At 44.4% G+C, this 19,122-nt stretch overlaps 1 pseudogene; it reads right to left on the bottom strand.

Annotated features, from left to right (window-relative positions):
• Positions 1 to 18,045: 18,045 nt before the first annotated feature.
• Positions 18,046 to 19,122, bottom strand: part of LOC116271466 — a 1,992-nt pseudogene continuing 915 nt past the window's right edge.

Here is a 19,122-nt window from a genome sequence, read left to right as displayed (position 1 = left end):
CTCATCTCTACTAAAAAATTTTTAAAAATTAGCTGGGCATGGTGGTGCACATCTGTAGACCCAGCTACTTGGGTGGGGTTTGGGGTGGGGGTAGACTGAGGTGGGAGGATCTCTTGAGTCCAGGAGGTTGAGGCTGCAGTGAGCCCTGATTGTGCCACTGCACTCTAGCCTGGGCAACAGAGTGAGACCCTGTCTCAAAAAAAAAGAAAAGATTTTTCAAAGGTGGTGTATCCATGCAATAGAATAATATTTGGCAATAAAGAGGAATGAGGCCGGGCGCGGTGGCTCAAGCCTGTAATCCCAGCACTTTGGGAGGCCGAGACGGGCGGATCACGAGGTCAGGAGATCGAGACCATCCTGGCTAACACGGTGAAACCCCGTCTCTACTAAAAAATACAAAAAAATAGCCGGGCGCGGTGGCGGGCGCCTGTAGTCCCAACTACTCGGGAGGCTGAGGCAGGAGAATGGCGTGAACCCGGGAGGGGGAGCTTGTAGTGAGCTGAGATCCGGCCACTGCACTCCAGCCTGGGCGGCAGAGCGAGACTCCGTCTCACCAAAAAAAAAAAAAAAAAAAAAAAATAAAGAGGAATGAGGTACAGTTTTGATTCATGCTACAACATGGAGATGAAACTTGAAAATATTATGCTAAAGTGAAAGGAGCCAGTCACAAAAGACCACATATTGTATGGTTCCCTTTAAATAAAACATCCAGGATAGGCCAGTCTGTAGACAGACAGTAGATTAGTGGCTGCCTAGGACTGGAGGAGATAGAGGGAAATGGAGAGTGACTGCTAATGGGCATGGGGATTGGGACAATGAAAATGTTCAAAATTGATTGTGGTCATTGTTGTGTAACTGTGAATATCCTAAAAACTATTGAAATATACACTTTAAATGAGTGAATTGTATGGTGTGTGATTCTCTCTTAACAAAGCTATTATGTAGGGAAACACAAAAACAGAAATACAAAGAGAAATTGGCAAATAAAAATACAGATTAAAATAGCTGTTATAGTGAAGTGTGTAATCACGTATGCACAGCAAATTATTCAGTAGTGCGTTAGGAATGCCTGTGTACGTATCCACCAGTGCTAGTGTGGGACCTGGCCTCTGCAGCTTTAATATAGCTCTCACTGGTATAGTGCAGAGGCCATGGTTCTAGCCTTATATTCAAATACTTTGGGCCTTGGGAGAGTTACTCCGTCTCTCTAGGCCTCAATTTCTTCACTTGTGAAGTAAGAAGGAAGCAGACTGTATGATTACTAAGAACCTTTCTGCTCTTGCATCCTGTGAAGACCTGAAAGTTTCCTCTGATGTGCTGTTCCCAATGGGCTCTCTGATCTTGGCACAGGTCCTGGCATCTCCTACTGGTTGAGAGTTAGAGCCTCATGCAGTCAGGAGCAACACCTGGATGGCAACTGTGCAAAGAGAGAAGATAGAGTGTGTGTTCATTTTACTCTGTGGAGACCATTGCCGATCTGGTCCTGTGTTCATTAGAATTTTTAAGGAATACATTTTGTTTTCTATTTAAGGTGTTTTCTTTGCATTTATATTCAAGAAATTAACTCTTAAGAATACTTTGTTATTTGCATCTTTCTGGTGATCCTATTAGTTCTTTCAAAAGGATATAAACAACTTTGACCAAAGGTAGATAAAGTAATGAGGAGACTTGCTACTCTGGATTTAATTCTGACCAACCAGATAGAAATAGGGTGGACAGATGGAAATGATGGAAACCATGGGATAAAGTGAACTGGCTGGGTGGTATCATGGCACAAAAGAATGAATGGGTAATTTAAGGGCAGATCTGAGTTTGAATCCTGGCTCATCTAATTAATAGACATATGATCTTGGACCTGTTGAATAACCTCTTCGAGCCTCAGTTTTCTTCTCTATAAAATGAAGACACTATGCCTTACCTTATAGAGTTGTTGTAAGAATTAGAGATAATAATGGTAGCTGTTATCATTTCCAACTACTGAATGCAAGAACCATTTTACAACAGCTAGTTACTGCTCAAACAGTGCCAAGCAACTTCCTATGCAGCATGTAAAACCTTGTCTTTGTGGATATCTATGATTGCGTCAAATTTCATTTTTTTTTTTTTTTTTTTTTGAGACAGTGTCTCTCTCTCTTGCCCAGACTGAAGTGTAGTGGTGTGAACCCGGCTCACTGCAGCCTCAAACTCCTGAGTGATCGTCCTGCCTCAGCCTCCTTAGTAGCTGGGACCACAGGCACATGCCACCATGCTCGGCTAATTTTATTTATTTATTTATTTATTCATTCATTCATTCATTCATTTATTTTGTAGAGATGATGTCACACTGTGTTGCCCAGGTTGGTCTCAAACTCCTGGGCTGAAGTGATGATCCTCCCACTTCAGCCTCCCAGAGTGCTGGGTTTATAGGCATGAGCCACCATGCCTAGGTCAAATGTCATCTGTAAAGTGAAGTGAAGTATACATCCCTTTAGCTTCCATGTAGTGTTCTGATTTTACTATTAGGATCATTTTCTGTCATTCTCATGACAGTTTCCCTACTACATTATATCCCACCCTTTACACTCAAGTGTTCTCTTGGCTACTCCTCATTGCCTTGAAATTTTCCTTATAAGACAAGGTTTCCAGATTCCCCACCATCTGGATGTCACTTGGTGACACTCACTGTGATTTGCAGCTGGGAACAATGGTCTAAATGTGATCTGATTAACCCAGAAAACATTGAGGCTGTTTCCTCTCTAGATACTCCGAATAGAGACTGGAGTGTCGTTAGCTTGTTTAGCAGCCTAGTTACATCCTTGGTTCCTCTTGAATTTGCATTCAATTAAAACCTCCAGAAATTTTCAAATGGACTTTTTTTCAGAGGCTGGTCCTTGTTCCTCTTCGTCCTACAGTTATACGTATATTTCTAAACTACACTTATTTAGTTGTATCTGTGCTCTTTTACACGAAGAATTCTAAAAAGTAGGAAACATGCTATGTGGATACTACCTAAATGTATTGAAAATGTGCTATGGGCCGGGTGCGGTGGCTCATGCCTGTAATCCTATCACTTTGGGAGGTTGAGGCAGGTGGATCACGAGATCAGGAGTTTCAGACCAGCCTGACCAACATGGTGAAACACCGTCTCTACTAAAAATACAAAAATTAGCCAGGCATGGTGGCACATGCCTGTAATCCCAGCTACTCAGGAGGCTGAGGCAGGAGAATTGCTTGAATCCAGGAGGCGGAGGTTGCAGTGAGCTGAGATTGCACCACTGCACTCCAGCCTGGGTAACAGAATAAGACTCTGTCTAAAAAAAAGAAAAGGTGCTATGAGCAGGCACTTTTTACCCCACATTCAGATGAAGAAACAGAGGGGTAAATAGCTTGTGCAAACTCCCAGCCAGCACATAAAATTGTACCACTTCTGTCAGAGTTGAGGCCAGGCCGGGCGCGGTGGCTCACGCCTGTAATCCCAGCACTTTGGGAGGCCGAGGCAGGCCGAGGATCCTGGAGTCAGGAGATCGAGACCACAGTGAAACCCCGTCTCTACTAAAATACAAAATTAGCGAGGCCTTGATGGTGGTAGCCTGTAGTGCCAGCTTCTCAGGGAGGCTGAGGCAGGAGAATGGCCGGGGAACCCAGGAGAGGCGGAGCTTGCAGTGGCGAGATGTCACACACTCCAACCTGAAGTGATGGCATGAGACTCCGTCTCAAAAAAAAAAAAAAAAAAAAAAGAGTTGAGGCCAGCTTCATTAGGTTGCAATCTCCCTGGGTCCCAGTGTCTGTATCTGTACTAGTTGGGCTAGATCATTTCTTGCATTTTTCTCAGCTCTAAGATTCTGCATAACTTTACCAAGACTCCAATTGAAGTGTAGAAAAGAAGTTAAACTTCTGTTTTTCTTTCCCGGGGATTCTACCTGCACTTCAGCACACTAGCAGAACCTCATATTCGCCCCTATTCAATTTCCTGAGATCAAATTTATTGGGCTGTGAGCACTGGCTGGCCTGATGAGTGCTTCTGGGGTCAGTAGTTCCGCATCTGCTGAAATACTGATGCCATCACATCCACTGTTCCTCCTATTTGTCAGCATTTGCAGTCTGATGCTCAGATCCTCTGGGCCTTCCTGCAAGTCACTGGTCTCACACAGTAGCCCACACTGGCCTGTAGGGTTCTCATATTGCCATGAGAAATGCTTCTAGGACATAAGAGAACTTTGTGCACTGCTATTACAGTCTCATCAACAAACAGACCTTAATGTTACAGTCTTGCCAATGCACCACAACAAAGCAGTCTCTCGTTGCCCAAGGTATCACGACAAAGAAAATTAAGAAGCGCAGACACTAAGGGTGAGATTGGGGCAAAAGGTTAATAAGCAAAAGAAGAAAGCTCTCAGCCGCGAAGAGCAAGCTCGAAAGAGGCTGCCATTTTTACAGTTGAATGCAAAGGCTTTTATAAGAAACCAATAAGGGCTGGGCATCTCATTTGCATAAGGCATTAATTTTTGGTAGCTCCACCCCATCCTCCTAATGCACTTGCGGGCTCTTAGTTTGAGTTACTCTATATTGCTTTGTTCCCTTTATTGCACGTGTATCAGGGGATGGAATTTTCCATTGTGGGCATGTCTGGGTAAGTCGCCTGCGTAGCCTTTCTTATCTATGCGTTGTGGGCACGTCTTAGGCAAACCTCCCTGTACAAGTTCCCTTATCTGTGCCTGCAGCTTGATTTTTCAGGCTCTTCTTTTGTTTGAAAGAATTCAACCAAGGACCCACCCTAACTGCCTGCCCGACCATTTTCTTCTTTTCTCCTCTCTCACTGCTGTCTCAAGAACTATTTAAAAATGGGTCCCCAAATGTTCTTTCCTGGAATAATCACCTATGCTACAAACCACAAGGAACTGTAACCACAGTCAGAATGTGACTCTGAGCAAGTCGCTTAATCTCCCTGACTGGCTGTGGTCAGTGGGATTAGCTGTGAGTGGATGCTGTGAGCTCCCTGGCAGGCTGGGGTGCTGCTGATGAGACTTTAAGCAGCTTGCTCACATCTCACTTCACTATTTTGTCCCCTGCAGGCTTCATTCCACGGTGGCTCTGCAAGCCATGTTTCCTTCTTTGGTAAGCTCCTTCTCAGTAAGATCGGGAGCTTTACTTGTGGTAAAAGAAGAGGATGGGTCTTCTCTTCTTGCCTTTTTCCTTTCACCCCCAAACCTAAGCAAGAACCTAGTCTTTACTTTATCAACATACATCCTGGTTTGCAAGAAAAAGAATTCTTTTCATCACAGGGGGTGTTTCTTTACCCTTCATGCCCCTGTCTCTAGAATGCAAACACAGACCAAGCTGCTGTGACATTTTACTAGCAGAGAAACTCTGGCACTATTTTGGGAGACCATATTAGTCAGGGTTCTCTGGAGGGACGGAACTAATAGGATTTATATTATATATGTTTATATATTATGTATATGTTTATATATTTATATATAAACACATAAATATATGTTTATATATTTATATAAATCCTATTAAATTATATATAAACACACGCATATATATGTATATAAAGGAAAGTTTATTAAGTATTAACTGACATGATCACAAGGTCCCACAATAGGCTATCTGTAAGCTGAGGAGCAGGGAGAGCCAGTCCGAGTCCCAAAACTGAAGAATGTGGAGTCCAATGGTAAGAGCAGGAAGCACCCAGCATGGGAGAAAGATGTAGCCTGGGAGGCTAGGCCAGGCTCCTCTTTTCACATTTTTCTGCCTGCTTTATATTCTAACCTCCCTGGCAGCTGATTAGATTGTGCCCACCCAGATTAAGGGTGGGTCTACCTTTCCCAGCCCACTAACTCAAATGTTAATCTCCTTTGACAACACCCTCACAGACACATCCAGGATCAATACTTTGTATCCTTCAATCCAATCAAGTTGACACTCAGTATTAACCATCACAAGTCCACCGCTTGTCAACTTGAACCCATACACGTCTCCTGAGATCATACATAATCTTCAAATAAAGATAATAATGAGGTCATAATTATGCCTAACATAATACAACTGTCCTTTGTGCAACCAGAAACGCACCAGTCCCTAACCCAAATACTATTACATAAAGTTAACAATACTTAAATGCTGATGTGAAGTCAATAAATCTTATGTCACATGATAAGAAAAAAGGAAACAAAATTCAGATATTTTCTTAGTACAAGTATATACATGCACAAACATGTTTTTAACAAAAGAAGAAGAAAATACTCATGACAATTACAGTCCTCGTTTCTGCAGCTAGTCCCATGGTCATAACTTGTATTGATGACTACCTTCTTCTACTACCCTTTCTGTATTCCCTTTGGCTTCAGCAAGCACCTCAGCAGGTCGTGTTTTTTTCCCTAATGAAGTGACCCAAACCTTCATTCCTGAGGGATCAGGGCCATTTGTAGTCCTGCCTGGATTGGACTGTTATAGTTTCCCATTGACCTTAATCACAGGGCATGGTAATACTAAGAGACGCCCTAATAGATTTCCTGTTTTTCATGCGTACTCTCTCTGACCTTCTTTGTGGAGTAGTAGACTGATTTCATCTTGATAGTCCGGGTCAATCACCCCAGCCAACCGTGTAACTCCCTTCTTAGCCTGTTGACTTAAAGGTAGGAAGAGCCCAAAGTGGCCAGGTGGCAATCTTAACTTTCAGTTTAATGGAATTGTTGTTGTGTCTCCTGGTGGCAGTGTTCCTCCCTCTGGAACTAAGACCTTTAGGCCAGCAGAATGTAATGTTGCGGGAACGGGAAGCAAAAATTTTGCTAGTGGATCACGACGGGTAATGGTGATTGGTGCCACTTCCACTTCCACCCCTTGATTCCTGGACCCATGAATCCTGGCTATGGGAGAAACAGTACCATATATTGGACATTGATTCAGAGCATACACAACCTTCTGGACAACTTTGCCCCTGCCCTGCAAAGTATTGTCACCTAGTTGGCATTGTAATTGTGACTTCAAAAGGCCATTCCACCATTCTATCAATCCAGATGCTTCAGGATTATAGGGAACATGGTAAGACCGGTAAATTCCATGAGCATGAGGCCACTGTCACACTCCTTTGGCTGTAAAGTGAGTGTCTTGGTCAGAGGCAATGCTGTGTGGAATACCATGATGGTGGATAAGGTATTCTGTGAGTCCATGGATGGTAGTCTTGGCAAAAGCATCACATGCAAGATAGGCAAACCCATATCTGGAGTAAGTGTCTGTTCTAGTGAGGACAAACCTCTGCCCTCTCCATGATGGATGAGGTCCAATATAATCAACCTGGCACCAGGTAGCTGACTGATCACCCTGAGGAATGGTGCCATACTGAGGGCTCAGTGTTGGTCTCTGCTGCTGGCAAGTTGGGCACTCAGCAGTGGCTTTGGTGGGCACTCAGCTCAGCCTTGGTGAGTGGAAGTCCATGTTGCTAAGCCCATGCATAACCTCCATCCCTCCCACCATGGCCACTTTGTTCATGGGCTCATTGGGCAATGACAGCGGTGGCTGGGGAAAGAGGCTGAGTGGTCACTGCAGAACGGGTCATCCTATTTATTTGATTATTAAACTCCTTTTCCACTGAGGTCACCCACTGGTGAGCACTCACATAGCATACAAATATCTTCACAGTTTTTTACCACTGAGAGAGGTCCATCCACATACCTCTTCCCAAAATTTCTTTGTCATCAATTTTCCAATCATGCTTCTTCCAAGTTCTTGACCATCCAGCCAAACCGTTGGCTACAGCTCATGAATCAGTATGTAATCACACATCTGGCCATTTCTCCTTCCATGCAAAGTGTGCAACCAGGTGCACTACTCAAAGTTCTGCCCACTGGGAAGATTTTCCTTCCCACTCTTCTTCAGGGATGTCCTGGAAAGGGGCTGTAGTGCTGCAGCTGTTCACTTTCAGTGGTGCCTGCATATCGTGCAGAACCATCTGTGAACCAGGCCCTAGTCTTATCTTCCTTGTCAACTGATCATAGGGAACTCCCCATGAGGCCATCAGTTCAGGCTGGGGAAGAGAAGGCAGGGTGGCAGGATTGGAGACCACGGGCATTTGAGCCACTTCCTCATGTAACTTACTTTTGCCTTCAGGACCTGCTCAAGCCCAATCACATATATACCACTTCCATTTGATGATGGAATGCTGCTGTGCACAACCCGCTTTATGGCTAGATGGGTCAGAAAGCACCCAGTTCGTGATAGGCAGTTCAGGTCACATGGTGACATGACCCACAGTCAAATGTTGCATTTCCACCAAAGCCCAGTAACAGGCCAAGAGCTGTCTCTCAAAAGGAGAGCAGTTAATCTGCAGAAGATGGGGGCCTTGCTCCAAAATCCTAAAGGCCTCTGCTTTGATTCACTTATGGGGGCCAACCAAAGGCTCCAAAGAGCATCCCTATCTGCCACTGACACCTCAAGCACCATTGGATCTGCTGAGTCATATGTCCCAAGTGGCAGAGCAGCTTGCACAGCAGCCTGGACCTGTTGCAGGGCCTTCTCTTCTGGATGCCACTCAAAATTGGCAGCCTTTCAGGTCACTCGATAAATGGGCCAGAGTAACATACCCAAATGAGGAATGTGTTGCCTTCAAAATTCAAATAGGCCCACTAGGTGTTGTGCCTCTTTCTTGGTTATAGAAGGGGCCAAATGCAGCAACTTATCCTTCACCTTAGAAGAAATGTATTCAAAGGCCCCACACCCCTAGCAATTTTACTGAGGAAGAAGGTCCCTGAATTTTAGTCGAATTTATTTCCCATCCTCTGGCATGCAAATGTCTCACCAATAAGTCCAGTGTGTTTCCTACTTCTTGCTCACTGGATCCAATCAGCATAATGTCATCAATGTAATAGACCAGTGTGATATGTTGTGGAAGTGAAAAGCGATCAAGGTATCTCTGAATAAGATTATGACACAAAGCCAGAGAATTGATGTGCCCCTGAGGTAGGACAGTAAATGTATATTGCTGGCCTTGCCAGCTGAAGGTAAATTGCTTCAGGTGGATCTTATGGACAGGAATGGAGAAAAAGCCATTTGCGAAATCAATTGCTGCATAGCAGGTACTAGGAGATGTGTTAATTTGCTCAAGCCATGAAACCACATTTGGTACAGTGGCCACAATTAGAGTCACCACTTGCTTAAGCTTATGATAATCCACTGCCATTCTCCAAGATCCATCTGTCTTCTGCACAGACCAAATAGGAGAGCTGAGGGGGTTGTGGTGGGAATCACCACCCCTGTGTCTTTCAAGTCCTTGATGGTGGCACTAATCTCTGTAACCCCTCCAGGGATGTGACACTGCTTTTGATTTACTATTTTTCTAGGTAGAGGCAGCTCTAATGGCTTTCATTTGGCCTTTCCTCTATCAATCAGGGAGCCAATGCAGGGGTTCTGCCAGCTGCTAAATATGTCTATGCTAATATGTATTCTGGCACTGGGGAAATGACCACAGGATGAATCTGGGAGCCCATTGGACCCACTGTAAGTTGGACCTGAGCTAAAACTCCATTAATTACCTGACCTCCATAAGCCCCTACTTTAATTGGAGGACCACAATGATGTTTTGGGTCCCCTGGAATCAATGTCACCTTCAGCTTTGTCCCTGAAATATCTGATCATTTCCTTTTCCCCAGTGCATATTTACCCTGGCAAAAGGCCAGAGGGCTCCTTGGGGAAGGGTGGGAGAAAGATTAACAGCATAAACTGTGGGTAGTGTAGTGGAGTCCTTCCTCAAGGGGACCTAGCCTCCTCTTTATTCAAGGGGTTCTGTGTCCGTAAACTTGCTCAAGTCTGGAAATTGAGGGGCCGTGATCCTGTTTTTATAATTAAAGTTAGTCTTTTGTCCATCTGACTTAGAAGTTTTCTCCTTATATAAATTAAGTAGGAACGCAGTAGGCTTCCTATCAATTTCACTTCTGGGAACATTGTGATTAATTAGCCAATGCTAGAGCACTACATGAGTCAGATTATTCTGATCGCTGCTTTGTCTCTGCTGTCCACTACATAGCTATGCCCTCCTTGTCTTTGACAGTTGAGTGCTGCCACTTGGCCCCTGCCACCTCAGGATCCAATTATTCCCATTGTATTTACATTTTGTAGTTGAGTGACTGCAGTTCCCACTGTTAGATCTGACATACAACAGCAATTACAGGGCTCTTCAAAGATGCAGGTGCTGCCCTCACAAATCTATTTCACAAGGCATTGGTCAAGGGTATATCTTCTGGACCCCCTTGGCTGGGATGAGTAATTCACTCCACCATTCCAATCTCCCTAACCCTTTAGATCCCTTCCTCCATACTAAACCAAGGGAGATCAGGCATTTCCAGTTCGCTCACAGTGGGCCACCTTTTAACCCATATTTCAGCTAACCAAGAAAATAAACTATTAGAACCTTTTTTTAACTCCCCGAGCTGCAACATTAAACGCAGAGTCCCTCCTTAGTGGGCCCAAATTAATAAATTCAACCTGACCCAACTCCATGTTCCTCCCATCATTATCCCATATCCTTAATATCCATTCCCATGCCTATCCTCCAGATTCCTGTTTATATAAATTAGAGATCTCAAACAGTTCTTTTCTAGTGTAGCACATCTCCTCATGGGTCACAATCTCAATCTCACCTCTAGGGGCCCTCTGGGGCTTTATTCCAGTTATAGATCTAGAAGCAAACAAGGGTGTTGGGGGTGGCTCCTGAGGAGAATCAACATTATTTTACCTGGCAGCTGCCCCAGAGGAGGCAATCACTATTTCCTCAGGCAGCACAGGGTTTATCTCCTCAGACAAAGGTGGAAAGGCTGATGGCAGCATGGGCGAGGGAGGGGATGTTGCCAGTACTGGGGATGGGGAAGCTGTTCCTTCTGGCAAAAAGGTTCATCGGAGTTTACAAACTCAGTGTTCTCAGCTTCATCAGGCTCCTCCTATATGTTCACATTCCAAGTTTTGGAGTCTGATTCCTTTCCAATCAATGCCCTCACTTTAACAGTAGACACCAGGCAAGGCTGTGCACGCATCTTTCATTGCAGGTCAGCTACTCGTATGATAAGAGCTTGTGTCTGTTTTTCCACCCATTCAGCTCTTTCTCTACAGGAGGTAAGACTCTGACTCAGGGCAATCTTAGCAGATTTGAGGCTCAGTATCTGCTTCTGAAGCCAGGAGACAGAATCCCTGAGTTCATAATTTTCTTTCATCAATTTGTCCAGTGAACTTAGGAACAACCAGCCAGCTTCATTATGTTTCTTAGTTCTCCATATATGGTCAAAGGTATTATGTATAGAGTCACTAAACTCCTTGCCTCTCACAACCAGTGACTCAGAAGTGTCAAATGCATTTATTTTGCATAACTCTCTAAACAGTTCATGACAAGGGCTATCAGGGTTCTCCATACTATTAAGAAGTAGAGTCCTTAGCAGCATTTTTGGGGCCAATCATATTAAGCAGTCAACTCTAGGAACCCCAAAACCAATGAAAGGACTCCATCCTTAATATTCTATTCCTCTAGAACCACCCTCAGTACCAAAATCTGTATTAGTCAGGATTCTCTAGAGAGACAAAACTAATGGGATATATATATCTCCAGGGAGCCAACGCAGGGGTTCTGCATTTGCTCATATATATATGAGTTGATTAAGTATTAACCGACATGATCACAAGGTACCACAATAGTCTGTTTGTAAGCTGAGGAGCAAGGAGAGCCAGTCCAAGTCCCAAAACTGAAGCCCGGTGTTTGAGGGTAGGAAGCATCCAGCACAGGAGAAATATGTAGGCTGGGAGGCTACTTTTCACATTTTTCTGCCTGCTTTATAGTCTAGCTGCACTGGCAGCTGATTAGATTGTGCCCACCCAGATTAAGGATGGATCTGCCTTCCCCAGCCCACTAACTCAAATGTTAATCTCTTTTGGCAACACCCTCACAGACACACCCAGGATCAATACTTTGTATCCTACAATCCGATCAAGTTGACACCCAGTATTAACCATCAGAGAATTTGGGAGAAATTTTTCCTTTATGGCATCAAGGATTTTCCCTTCTCATTGGCAACAGATGGGATGAATAGGACAGTTGTCTCTTTAAAGTGAGGGATATGAAGATTAACACTTTCCTTTCCAGGACATGTACTGTGTATCTGCAACAAGGAAAAGTATTTGCAATTTTGCAAATTTCTGGTAAATTTTTCATTTTTGTTTGAAAATCATGCTTGTGTGTTGAATAATATTCTTAGTCAGGATTAGGGGGAAGTCTGTATTCCTGTGTACCCTGTGAGGGAAGAACATTGTGGTTACTTGTCACTTTTAACCCAGAGTTTCTGCCCTGAAGAAAGGATAGAAGGGTCCAGGACCCCTTACCCCCAGGAAAGGTGGCAGAGATACAGTCTCAGTCATAGCCCTCTCTGTTTTTTGCCCCAGAGACAAGTAAACTGAGCCAGCTCTGGGGCACTTAGTCAGGTGTGGAATCCCATTTTCAGGCAGGAAGGAGCACCCAGGTGTGGACTTTATACAACTTGCCTTTCATAGCAAATAAGAGAATGAAACCCTTTGTCTGCTGCCTGTTTCTCGGAGTCCCGTGCTTTATATCGCATTGCAATAAAAAGAAGGAGAGCATGACCGGGCTCAAACAGGGATGCATCCCTAATTTTGGCAGTTTCTAAAATAAACAGTGAGAGTTTAAATGCCTTAGCCAGGGCCATCTGATACCCAGATCTCCTGACTTTAAACACAAAGTTCTGCCGGGCGCGGTGGCTCAAGCCTGTAATCCCAGCACTTTGGGAGGCCGAGGCGGGTGGATCACGAGGTCAGGAGATCGAGACTATCGTGGCTAACATGGTGAAACCCCGTCTCTACTAAAAATACAAAAAACTAGCCGGGCGTGGTGGCGGGCGCCTGTAGTCTCAGCTACTTGGGAGGCTGAGGCGGGAGAATGGCGTGAACCCGGGAGGCGGAGCTTGCAGTGAGCCGAGATCAGGCCACTGCACTCCAGCCTGGGAGCACAGCAAGACTCCGTCTCAAAAAAAAAAAAAAAAACACAAAGTTCTTTCCACTTAGCCTCTAGGGCCAGGTTACTTTAAGCTGAAGGGCAAACAGACACCACCCAAGATGGGTTTCCAGCAAGGGCCTCCACTGACCTCCCATTTTTCTTCTCTAGCCGCCCCCTGCAAAAGTTCTAGGAGAGGAAGAATAGAGGTAAACGAAAAAGACAGTCTGCCGAACAGCCACAATGTAACAATAGGGTTCCTCTGTTTGGAGAAAAGAGTGAGAAGGGACTTGAGGTCTCTTTTGGGTGGTCTGACCCTCTGGGTGACTGTGACCACCCATTGCTGAGGGCACTTCCTCCATCCTCTATCATGTGGTTGTGAGCAGCTTGAGCTGCAGTCCAAAACAGATTCTGTTCCAACTTAGTGAACTGTGGTGACGGCAAGTCATTCTGGTTTTCTGGCTCTCCTTGGTTCATTCCTTCTGTTGATTGATCAGTCTTTTATTCTAGACTTTCTTCCTGTGCTATCTCTCCAGTCTTTTGGGCCCCAGGCCTCTGAGTTGGGTGGGTCAGCAGGCTATCCTGAGGGGGTGAGGTTTTAGGTCCTATGGCTGCCCTTCCCAAGTCCATGACCCACCACACATGCATCTTGACCACTCCTGGCTCTGACCACGGCATGGATGTCCCCACTGAATGTGGTGTTTGATTAAGAAGTCCCCAAAGGAAACGTCTGGAGGCCCACTGATCAAGAAGCCCAGGAGAGGCATGGTGGCAGCCGAGCATCCTCAGACCCTTGGACCCTAGCTGATAAGGATTGGCTGTGTCCACACCCAAATCTCACCTTGAATTGTAGCTCCCATAACTCCCACATGTTATGGGAGGGACTCGGTGGGAGACAATTGAATCATGGGGGCAGTTTCCCCCATACTGTTCTCATGGTAGTGAATAAGTCTCATGAGATCTGATGGTTTTATAAGGGGAAACCCTTTTTGCTTGGCTCTCATTCTCTCTTGCCTGCTGCCATGTAAGATATGCCTTTTACCTTCTACCACGATTGTGAGACCTCCTCAGCCATGTGGAACTGTGAGTCCATTAAACCTCTTTTTCTTTGTAATTTACCCAGTCTCGGGTATGTCTTCATCAGCAGTGTGAAAACGGACTACTACACTAGCCCAGCAAGTCAGCTCATCTAACTGCTACTGGCATCTGGCCAAGCAGCCCACTTTCCTGGTGACAGTGGGATGAAGAATCAAGGGCTCCCTTGAGTGCTGTTTCAGGCATAATAGTAGGTGTTCCTAAACTGGTGGTCATTTGTGCTCCAGATTTGTAGGGACTCTTGCCATGATCCGAGAACAAGTCATTTCCTCTTGGTTTTTATGATTAATGAGACCTGGTGGGAGACAGACTATACAAGCAGACAATGGCCAGACCATATAAGACAGTGGAATTCTGACCCGCAACCTCTGCAGCAACCAGCCCAGGAGGGTCAGCACTTGACATTGACTGTGGCTTCCCTGTGTTTTAACCCTGCCTCCTCCCCAATTTGGTACCAACCAGAGACAACTAAATATGCACACCAAAGCAAGCAGTCACATTGTGGTAGGCTGGGTCTCCATTAGCAACCAGGGCAATCAGCCTTCACCAGCACCTTACTGTAGCTCTCGTAAATGTATAAGTTAAACATAAGTTAACTTAATTAGTTAAGTTTAACATAAGTTAAACTTAGTACAAAGGCTAGAATGTAAAAACAAGTTCATTAAGAAACCTCCTGGACTTTCTAAGATCTCAGAGTTTAATTAAAATAATGGAGACATTCTTGCACACCTGGTACCAGGATCCACTTTAGATTAAGTCATCTTTCCAAAGCTCTGAAGTAATTGACTAGATCCTGGACCCTAGTTAAAGATTAGATAGAGTGAAACACCTTGGCTTTTGGCTTGTAGATGTACTGAACGTATATAAGCACTAGAAAAAACTTGTAACTTTGAGTTGGTCTGATGAGTTACTCTCACATTCTCCCTGTAACTGGTTGCCGAAATAACACAGCTCAATAATAAACTCCCTTCTTTCCCAGTCTGTCTGCATCTCATTATTGGATCACAAGAACAAGCAGCTGGACCTCATTCTACCTGGCAACAATATGGAAGTCCTCAGTCCTAGTCAGCCAACCTCCACTTTCCTACACCAACAGCTTTCAGTCAGAGCCCACCTGAAGCCTCCCATTTTCCACTATGAAGCATCCCCACTCCCTGCCTGCCTTGGAGTCTCTGCCCAAGACCATGATGTGGCTGTGGCTGACTCCCTCTGCTGCTCTCATCCAGGCGATTTTTGTTTATTTCCACACTAGGTAAGTCATATTAGCTTTTCAACTTCCTGCCATCTCCTACCCTCAACTGCTCAAAGGGAAAATATCCTCAGTAATGAGAAGGGAGTGATTTTGTGCTGATGGGCTCTATTTTCTTTAAAAGAGTACAATCAAATGACAGCAGGCAACAGAAAGCCATCTTTTTTTTTAGTGTTTGCAGCGGTCTCTGCATTACCCACAGGGATGTTGAAGGCAAGTGGCCAACCCTGGCACTGAGGATCCACTGTGAATAAAAAATTCAAGAGGTTCTGTAGAAAACCAAGCTTTAAGGATTCCAAAATCTGACGTTGTAAGTGTCTTTTCATATTTATTGTTGAAGCCCCACCCCACCCCTCACTTCACCTCCCACATTCCCTTTTTGGATACCTTTCTCTTGTATGAGATTTGCACCCAGATAGTTCCTTTGCTGCCTTTAGAACCCTCCATTAGCAGCAATTATAAAAAGGTCTTCCAGCAACTTGACACTTTTTGAAATGCTAATTGATGCTAAGCAGAGCCATCAGCTGTCGTTCACACCTACTCAGTCCCTGCCCCAGGCTTTTTTGCATATTTAAATCAATAAGTTTCTAAACCTGGGAAATGTGAGTTATGCAAATAGCTGTTCCTACCGCCCTTGCTGAGATTAGTACCTGTGGGGGCTTTAGAAAATCCTCAGGTGTCTGACAGTGTTTTAAGTCTTCTGCAGGTGGAATGCTCAGATCGTCTTGGGAGTGACCATTATTAGAGCTTAGTTTGAGTATTTGCATAAACTGGTTGAAAAACACTGCCCAAGTCTGTTGCCTAAGCAATAAAATGATTTTCAATGAAATCCACGTATACTGCCACCAGTGAAAGAAATAATTCAGTGATGAGATTGCTAAATTCGCAACAGAACTAGTAAATGTCCACAGGATAAGAAATTCATAACCAATAGACAGAAATCATTTACAACTTATCAATCATCTATAAGTCAATATCTAGCATCACAGTCTGATCAGTCAATAGTATGTCCATAGTAGCCAATTGTGAAAGGCGTCAGAATTAAAAGAGTCACTTGAGTTAAAAAAAATAAAAATAAAAAAAACAAAGCCCTGATTAATAGAGTCAGGGAAAGCCATGAAGAGAGGGTTCTCATAGTTGTAGGCCTAATAAGAACTATCACAAAAGACTATGCAAAAACTACAAACTTGCACAAAGGCCATCACAACCTTACACAAAATATATTTCTGCAAGGACTTCTGTCTAGCAACTGCCTGTCCAATCTCAGACTGGTGCCCCCCACCCCTTGTTATTGATCCTTGTAGCCAAGGATAATTATCTCAAAACAATTGTGTTATTCTGTAACTGAGCTCACGTTCAGCTGCTCACCACTCAAAAAGCCAGATATATGAGAAGTGAGGATTGGCAAAAGGAAAGCAGGTTTATTCAAGTGCTAGTGGCTTGGGAGATGTCCAGACTCAAGTCTCTAAAAGCCATCTCAAAATCTCAAGCTGGGGCCAGGTGTGGTGGCTCATGCCTGTAATCCCAGCACTTTGGGAGGCCGAGTCAGGCAGATCACCTCAGGTCAGTAGTTCAAGACTAGCCTGGCCAACATGGTGAAACCCCATTTCTACTGAAAATGTAAAAAAAAAAAAAAAAAAAAAAAAATCAGCCAGGCATGGTGGCACATGTCTGTAGTCCCAGCTACTCTGGAGACTGAAGCAGGAGAATTGCTTGAACCACGGAGGCCGAGGTTGCAGTAAGCTGAGATTGCACCAATGCCCTCCAGCCTGGGCAATAGAGCAAGACTCTGTCTCAAAACAAAACAAAAACAAAAGCACAAAAACCCTTTAACCAGCTTGAGGTTTTTTTGGTTTTTTGTTTTTGTTTTGTTTTGAGACCTCAAGCTGGTTAAAGGGTTTTTTTGCTTTTGTTTTTGTTCTGTTGACGGAGTTTCACTCGTGTTGCCCAGGCTGGAGTGAACTGGTGTGATCCCAGCTAACCGCAGCCTCTACCTCCCAGGTTCAAGCAATTCTCCTGCCTCAGCCTCCTGAGTAGCTGGGATTACAAGCATGCACCACCACGCCCGGCTAATTTTGTATTTTTAGTAGAGACGGGGTCTCTCCATGTTGGTCAGGCTGGTCTTGAACTCCCGACCTCAGGTGATCTGCCTGCCTCAGCCTCCCGAAGTGCTGGGATTTACAGGCATGAGCCACTGCGCTCAATCTTTTTTTAAAAAAACAAACAAAAAAACCCACACAATTACTTTATTGATTTCTTACAATCAAATACTGCCAACTAGCATTATTTCCACTCTTACATCATTAAAACCAAAGGCATTAACAATGCCAACTAGCATTATTTCCACTCTTACATCATTAAAACCAAAGGGTAATTCCTCCTTGGCATTTTCAAATGATGCATTATACAATAAACAAATGCACCCTGATTAATTATGTAAACTGGTAATTTGTTTTAAAAGCATGATAATTTGGTTCCTTTCTTCATAAAGTAGAAATTGAAATATTTCTCCTGATAGTCTTAAGGTTATCATTATGAGTAGTGCTAAGTGTGGCACATATAGTTTCATCTAGAAGGGTGTGTCTCTTACACACCTTATTTAAACAAAAAAAATGTGCATTAACAAGATGCATACAGTCAATGCATGATAGAAAGCATGTTTCAAATATAAGGTAACCCCTCAGGCCACCATATTATTTAGGTTTTGCATGATCATTTATGGCATTACAGAGCAATTATGCATAACATACTTTTATACATTTTAACCCTGAAGATAAGAAAAATAATTGTTGCTTGAAAAAAATTATTCCAGGTAGGCATTTGGTTTGTATCAGGAGAAACTGAACCTCCACGAGTTCAGTGTCTGCCAAGTTGGAATCATTAGCTCAAGTCAGTGAATCAGATATGCGACGCATTTCACAGAGACACTGTTTCCCCAGTCCTGGTGATGCCTCTGCTCCCACAGTCCGCCAGATGAAGCATTTCCGGAATGACCCTTCTATGTGTATTTCCCTTTTCATTTTTTTTGCTGGATTGACTATTACTATATTATTTCCTCTTCTTCCCTCTTCTGTGACTTTCCGTTTTAATCATTCATAAATCCTTTCAGAATATCCTCACAGAGCTCCCTAAAGGGAAGTTCTGGAGATGAAAAATCCAAGGGAGGAAATTGGGAACTGGAATGTCCTTGACTTTCCCGGTATTTTCTGCAAACTTCTGCCAGGTTGAGGAGGCTGTAGCAGTTTCTGGATGTGGTGGCAAGCGCCATAACTCTGACATTTCTACAAAATCAGCATCTACATCCAGCTCCTTTTCTTTTTTTTTTTTTTTTTTTTTGAGATGGAGTCTCGCTCTGTCTCCCAGGCTGGAGTGCAGTGGCGCGATCTCGGCTCACTGCAAGCTCCGCCTCCCGGGTTCAGGCCATTCTCCTGCCTCAGCCTCCCGAGTAGCTGGGACTACAGGCGCCCGCCACCTCGCCCGGCTAATTTTTTTGTGTTTTTAGTGGAGACGGGATTTCACCGTGTTAGCCAGGATGGTCTCGATCTCCTCAACTCGTGATCCGCCCGCCTCGGCCTCCCAAAGTGCTGGGATTACAAGCGTGAGCCACGGCGCCCGGCCAACCCCAACCTTTCTTTCCTTTTTTCTTTTTTCTTTTTTTTTGAGGCGGAGTCTCTCTCTGTCGCCCAGGCTGGAGTGCAGTGGCGCGATCTCGGCTCACTGCAAGCTCCGCCTCCCGGGTTCCCGCCATTCTCCTGCCTCAGCCTCTGGAGTAGCTGGGACTACAGGCGCCCGCCACCTCGCCCGGCTAATTTTT

This window comes from Papio anubis, chromosome 19 (genome assembly GCF_008728515.1).
Source record: "Papio anubis isolate 15944 chromosome 19, Panubis1.0, whole genome shotgun sequence".
Lineage (NCBI taxonomy): Eukaryota > Metazoa > Chordata > Mammalia > Primates > Cercopithecidae > Papio > Papio anubis.
The sequence above is the reverse complement of the archived record's forward strand: the minus strand, read 5'-3'. Positions and strand labels throughout refer to the sequence as shown.